General features: G+C 53.8%; 1 long non-coding RNA gene across 1 annotated transcript; it reads left to right on the forward strand.

Moving 5' to 3' along the window:
- Window positions 1-954: 954 nt before the first annotated feature.
- On the forward strand, window positions 955-5,963 carry LOC119090503 (uncharacterized). The gene is made up of 2 exons (XR_005093245.1): window positions 955-1,284; window positions 5,750-5,963. It is a non-coding gene; the product is annotated as an uncharacterized LOC119090503 (long non-coding RNA).
- Window positions 5,964-6,689: the final 726 nt, after the last annotated feature.

A 6,689-nucleotide genomic window follows, 5' to 3' on the forward strand; every position in this document is an offset into this window, starting at 1 on the left:
TGAACTGATGACTAATGACTGATACAGAGTTTCCATTTTAATTGCAATGAAGAAGTACAACATTTTCTAGCGTCCAAAATGTGCTGAGAACGTCAGACGCAAGTATGTTGAGTGTCACAAATTTCATAACCAACGGAAATGACCTACACGACATCGGTGGCCGTAAAATTGACTTTTCAGAATCTGACTTCGACTTAATCAGAAGAGCCAAAACCAATGCAGGGAGCACCTCACAGGTCAACACGTCTGGCCCCCCGACGACGACGCAGACCCTAACACGACTGGCCCCTTCTGCCCCTCCAGTTCTTCCTAAAATCGGAAGATCCTCAGACCAATGTGGAAGCCCCCTGAGTGATCGGACATGTTCCGGCAAGTAAAAGTATAGGATCCCGGGGAGCAGCGTGGGGCCTCTGGCCAGCGTGATGGGCCTTGAAACTTCTCCAATCGCGACCCTTCTATGTTCTTTTTTTGCTGCTCGTGGGCTGTTACCTTTCCTCAGGGCCCTTCCTGATCACTTGGAGGCCCAAATTTTGTCGCGGTTTGAGCGAGAAGCCGGCAATAAACTGGCCTGTCATTCCTCCCATCCCTCCCTCGGAGCCCAAGGGCAGAGCCATAGCCCGTAGCCCCCCCTCTGGATCTGTCATGCACTGCACAGCTCTGCATGACGAAAACAGATTATGTCGTGACCATGCTCGGAAAATTTTCGCGGAGTCTTCCACGGTACGAATAATTATATATGATGATTAGCTGCGTTGGCAGTGCCCAACACCATTCCGGAGAATTTTACCGATGTTCCGAAGTGATTTGCCGGCCGAACGCACCCATAATCAGATGCTTCCGACCATTCCTGAGACTAGGCCTGTGATTGGTCACACACGCTGACAATAAGCCAATCACCAACCGTCTTGCCCAACCCCACGCAAGCAAGGACCTGCCAAAAACCCTACTGACCCTCTCATGTAAACACTGAGGTGGGAGGGCTGGAGGTGGAGTGGTGCCCGCGGTGATAGTGACGTGAATATTGCTACAGCCTGCTTGCTTTTACCATGTCTGACCCTGTCCCACCAGAGGAGGGTATCGATGAGTATGAGCACTATAACTATGAACAGGACAAATTCCTGAATACAAAAGGCGGAAAAGGACGCTCGAAAGCTGAGGCGGCGGTGAATCACGACCACCATGATCCCAGCGGCCACACGAGAAAAATCGTCAACAAACTGCATAACTCTGAGGCGAACAAAAAGTTGTCTCCAAAGAACAGCAATAACTGATGTCAGCTTTAAGGTGAGTGCAGTTGAGGTAGCCTGAACATTTTGGGTAGGGGAACAGTGCGTGGGCTCAATGGTGTGGACAGAATGCTTTCACCTAGTTTTGAGGTTAGATAAAATGCGTTTCAATGGTATTGTTTTCCTTCAACTGGAAAATTTCTTAATTTTAGGGTATGGTTCCAGAAAATTCTACTGCTCACAGTGTATCAAAATACCATAATATAAGTGATGTTTCCACATGTCCAAATACTTAGTTTTCTGAGCTTCAAGTCTTTGTAATTATGGAGCATCTGCTCAGTGATCTGTGACATGTGCATGTAGGTGCCAGTAGATAGTACTTTACTGCTAATTGAGCTGGTTTTCTTTGTCCCCTTTTGCATAATGTCAGTGGCATTACCAGGATACCAAATATAAAAGTGGATGCTTGGAAAAATACCTTTCTTTCCAGTTTGCTGCATTCTAAAAAAAACAACTAAAAGACCCAAGTAACTGAAAAGTTGCCATTATGCAGTCATCTGACTAGTGTCATGGATGAGAGTGCAGCTAAACTGGTCAAACATACCTACCAACATGTTTATCCTTCAGATTTTATCCATGAGGGGCTAAGACCCTGCACAATTTTGTGTTGCATACTTACTGAGAGAACACATGGCCAAAGTATAAATGTTACATTGAATGTAGAGTTCACTGTATAATGCACTAAACCATGAGCAGAAGTCGCAAACTAGGACATGATGTCCAGAATGCTTGTGGGTCTTTGGAACAGATTGCCAGCCATAGTTGTTTGGCTAGTTTTGGAAAGCAGGTGAAGATGAAGTGATTAAACATATATGTATTTTAAACATATGCTATGATATGGTGAAGAGCAGGGAGGTATTAACATGTTGCTAAGTAGATAATGCAAAGAAAGTAAAACAAAGAAGTTTGTTGATTGTGAACGAGCATAAGCTGCTTTTTCCCACATGTTATGACATGCCCACAATGCAGCATGTCATTTCCCCCCTGCTTCCTGCATTCATTGTTAAAATGTATATTGTAGCTGGTTATGCTAAGGAGACACTGCAAAGAAAATAAAACAAAGAAGTTTTTGTTCATGATTGAGTTAAGCTGCATTCTTCTCACTTGGTACATACAATGTGGCATGCCATTTTCCTCCTGCTTGCTGCCCTCATTGTTCAAGTGTATATCCCAGCTGGTCACCTGTTTATCCTACATGATATGGTCAAATATTTATACCAGGCCCTTCTCATTGCATGCATGGGGGAAGGGGGGGGGGGGTGGGGGGTAGTAGCACTGGAGCACCAACTGAATGGAAGACTACACTCCGGAGAGAACCCCCAAATATATTTCTGACGTAATCTGCTACATTTACGCCAATATTGTTGGCCTGAGTGTTGGACCTAATGTCACGTGGCTTGGCGACCCCCCAGCCCGCTGAAAGTTGTCTTTTTTTGCCCAGAATTTGAGACGACATTCGTCTAGCATTTATTCTCAACCAAAAAAGTGGTGTTTCGACGATACATGTCCGCGGTGTGCCTGTCCCTACACAAGGGCGTTTATTTGTGTTTGGATGGAATTTCATCGACAGCCCGCCGCTCACACGCACCGTGCACGCGAATGTTATCGAACACTGGTGCCTTCTCGCGTAATCCCAGTAGTATGAGATAGAGGACTTGACTAGGGTGACATCAACCGTGCCCCGGTCATGTAGGGCACGCATTACATGCACAATGAAGCATGGACGCTGACGTTGTTGGCTTTGTTGACCTTGATATTGACTGGCGCATTTGTGGCAAGAACGTTTTCCCCATGAGAGGGCGAATATAAAGGCAACGAAAGCTGTGGCGCATGATGTGTTGACGCCGCTCGACCGGTGTGACGTCATTACTGGACCGGGACGGACCAGCTAGGTCCCGTTCTGGAGCTCAGTAGTTGCAGCGCCTGTATTCGGATCGCGTGGCGTGGTAGCTCCAAGTGGCCTGGAACGCTTGCTGTTTGCTGTGGGAGGGGATTGCCTGCGGCCGATTATAACGGTCACGTGAAAGGTCACGTGACGTCGGACGGACAAGACGGACCGTGCCGAGCATTGTTGCGTTTTTACTTGAAACTTTGCCACAAAACTCCGCCGTTGACCTGCAATTTCACAATCGGATGTTGGGTCCGCGGTTTGCGCTATCAACTCTGCTTAGCGTAAAACCTATTCATTCAAAAGGATGGGACTAGGTGCTTAAACTACGGCATGGTACGTGACTCATTGACTGTTTAAATGAAAACCCAACCTGGCCCTTTGTAGTGCTTTTGGCAGGCCTGCAGGTCCGCAACCCGCCGACCTGCATAGAGGGGTAGTGGTCCGCTGGCTGCTAGATAGTGTCCTATTCCAGGATTTATTCGGTGGGAGTGGCGTCGTCCCATCTCAGGTGACGCGCAGGACGCTTGCCGCGCAGAATCGCGTAACGCAAGTCACCAGTGGCCTATTGAAGCTGCCTGCTGCCTCCGCAGACGAGGGTCCGTGGCACCGCACGACGCGTGCGACGCGGCCGTCATACAATTCTCAGATCCCCCTCCCAAATATAACCACGGCTGAATGGCTGAATTCAGTCATGCGAAGCTGGCGCGGTATCTGGAGCGTGGATGATAAGCCATTTCAGCCTCTACGCTCGTAAATATACTTCCATCAGTCATTGGAGGGGCGTGTGCTACGGCAATAGAAGTTCTTCCGGGGGGGGGGGGGGGGGGGGGGGGGGGAAGAGAGGGCGATATCCATTTTGAATCACTTCTTTCCATTCAACACCCACAAAGCTAATGGTATATTTTCAGTTTTTTGGGTGGATGCTGGTCCTGCCCCGACCCCCCCCCCCCCCCCCCAGTTTCCACGCTCCCGCCTTTACATTCGGCGCCCTGGCTGGGGGCGTCAAAGAAAATCAAGAGTTTGGCGGATAGCATCAACTTGAACTATGTAATGTTGACGCCATTGGCAGAAAGATCACTCTGCTCCCTCATGGCTTGCCTTTGCTTGGTTTACGCGAGCTGGAACACAACATACGGCAGTGGCCTCTTACAGGAGCAATGGTGTGCTCGCGAGCTTTCACCATGCTCCGAAATAATATCAGTCGATGACAGCAGAGGTCTTGAGAAAATAGGTCCAGAGCACTCCCGTTTTTCGATTCGTACCTTCGCCACGTAATCGTCCCTGTCCAGCGGACGACTGCGGTACTGACGCCATCGCTATAGAGCCTTGCGCCACGGCAGCCTCGGCGCGTGACGAAACGTGACGAGGAACGCGGCTGCGCGCGGCGGCCGGTGTCCCGCTCAGCTGAGTTCAAGGTCACTGCTGCCCGTCGCGCCGGCTGTTGTGGCGCCGTAGACAGCAGACGACGCGGGACAAGATCTGGAGACGCAAACGAGCTGGCCGCGGCCGGGAGTCGGCGACTCCCCGGCGTCCGGCCGCCGCCGGACGGCTGACACACAGCAACAGCCGAACGCGCTGGGCCGTGGTGGCCCGTATTAAAGTCGCGAAGATGTCGCAATGTCTAGCATCTTGTTGGCGAACATGTAATCTTCTTATGGGATAATGGCACGGAGATGACCGCTGCTCACAGCGTCAGACTGCTGTTTGACTCGACAAGGTGATGCAACTGGAGGTATAGTCTCCGAGAAAGCGTCTGCGTAGGGACTGCACGGGTGGAATACTGCGTGTACTGCTGGCCGGGCGGCCTCTGTGACCGGGGCTGGATCAAGGCGCGTTCGCTCTAAGCCTGCCGGACCTGAAGCTGGCGCACGAGGCGCGTTTGACGGGTGGCACTGCAGCGCGGCGCTCCCGGCCTCCGGGAGCCCAAGGCCGCAGCCGTCACGTCGCCTGCCCGCAGACCGGCCGCCGCTGAAGGCTAACCGCGCCGCCGGCCGGCGATATCCGGCCCCGGTCCGGATTGCAGCGGCGCAGCGCGGCAGCACCGAACGCAGGGGGATGCCGGACGGCGGACATGGCTGGTGTGAGGCGCTCGACACGGCTGGTGTCGGGTGGCGGACACGGCTGGTGTCGGCAGGCGGACACGGCTGGTGTCGGGCGGTGGACACGGCTGGTGTCGGACGGTCGACACGGCTGGTGTCGGACGGTCGACACGGCTGGTGTCGGGCGGTCGACACGGCTGGTGTCGGACGGTCGCGAGTGTAGAGCATTACGGCTAGACACGCCGGCCACGCCAGAATGGCGAGTTGAGCACCGATTAGTGCGGTTAGGCACCGATCTTAAAATGGTGGTACGGGGTTCTATCCTAGTGACCCGGGGTGACAATCAGGGGGTTCTTTGACGGTTGACCGCCCGGCGCTGCCAAGTGAAAATAAAGCTTCTGTATAACCAGGGCAGAGCCGCCCCCATGTGACCCGCACCATGTGTGTGCCGGCGGATCCCCATATGATACAGTGCTGACCTCGCCTGGCTGGTGCGCATGTGCGTGTGACACGTGCCTTCCTTGTGCCGGCAGGTCCCCATGTGATACAGAGCCGACGTGTCCAGGTCCGCCAGCGGCCGAGCGGCGGACCTGAGGACGAACGGACCCCCGGAGCAGCAGCAGCGGCCCCAGCCGCGGGCCGACGCCGCCGCCCGCACCGCGGGCCGGACACAAGGCGCCAGCCAGCGCCCGCGCTGCCCGAACTGCTGTACCGACCCACTACCAAATACACGCCGCTGTGGTGTGACGGCCGCTTTTGCTGTGGCGGGAGTTGGTGTGGTCGCTGCGGAGGGTGCTGCGGCCGAGCGGGTGGGCATTAGACGGCGGAAGCTGCTGCGGCTGCGGAAAGTTAGGCTGAAGGCACGGGGTGTTTCGGTTTGGTCAGGACGGAACGGCGTTCCACATACATGTTAATCATTAGCATCCAATGGACGTGGCAAGGCACGTCGAGGAGCTGCCTAGATCTCTGTGAGACTTCTGGGTACCTTAAGTGGGATGGAACGTATTTGATGACCCCGGCACTTCGCAATGCACTCGTTGCCAGGCCACAGCTATCATTGCCTGGCGAATAAACACGAGACGGTGGGGCCCCGAGCTGGCCCGAGTCCACTGCCCAGGGCTGCTCACAGGGACTGGGGCGACGGCCCGAGGAACACGAGACCAAGGCCAGAGGCGTCAGAACAAAGGGGAAGAGCTGCCGTCATCAACTCGGTGGCGTCGGAACAAAGGGAGACGGCTGACGTCCTCAATTCGGTGGGGGAACAGAGGGAGACGGCTGACGTCCTCAACCCTGTGGAGGAACAAAGGGTGTCGGGTGCGGCTGCGGCTGACGTCCTCAACTCGGTGGCGTCGGAACAAAGGAAAACGGCTGCCGTCTCCAACTCGCTGGAGTCGAAACAAAAGGAAATGGCTGTCGTCCCAACTCGGTGGCATCGGAACAAAAGGAAACGGCTGCCGTCCCCAATTCGCTGGA

Source organism: Pollicipes pollicipes, unplaced genomic scaffold, assembly GCF_011947565.3.
Source record: "Pollicipes pollicipes isolate AB1234 unplaced genomic scaffold, Ppol_2.1 Scaffold_3087;HRSCAF=3621_pilon_pilon_pilon, whole genome shotgun sequence".
Taxonomy (NCBI): Eukaryota; Metazoa; Arthropoda; class Thecostraca; order Pollicipedomorpha; family Pollicipedidae; genus Pollicipes; species Pollicipes pollicipes.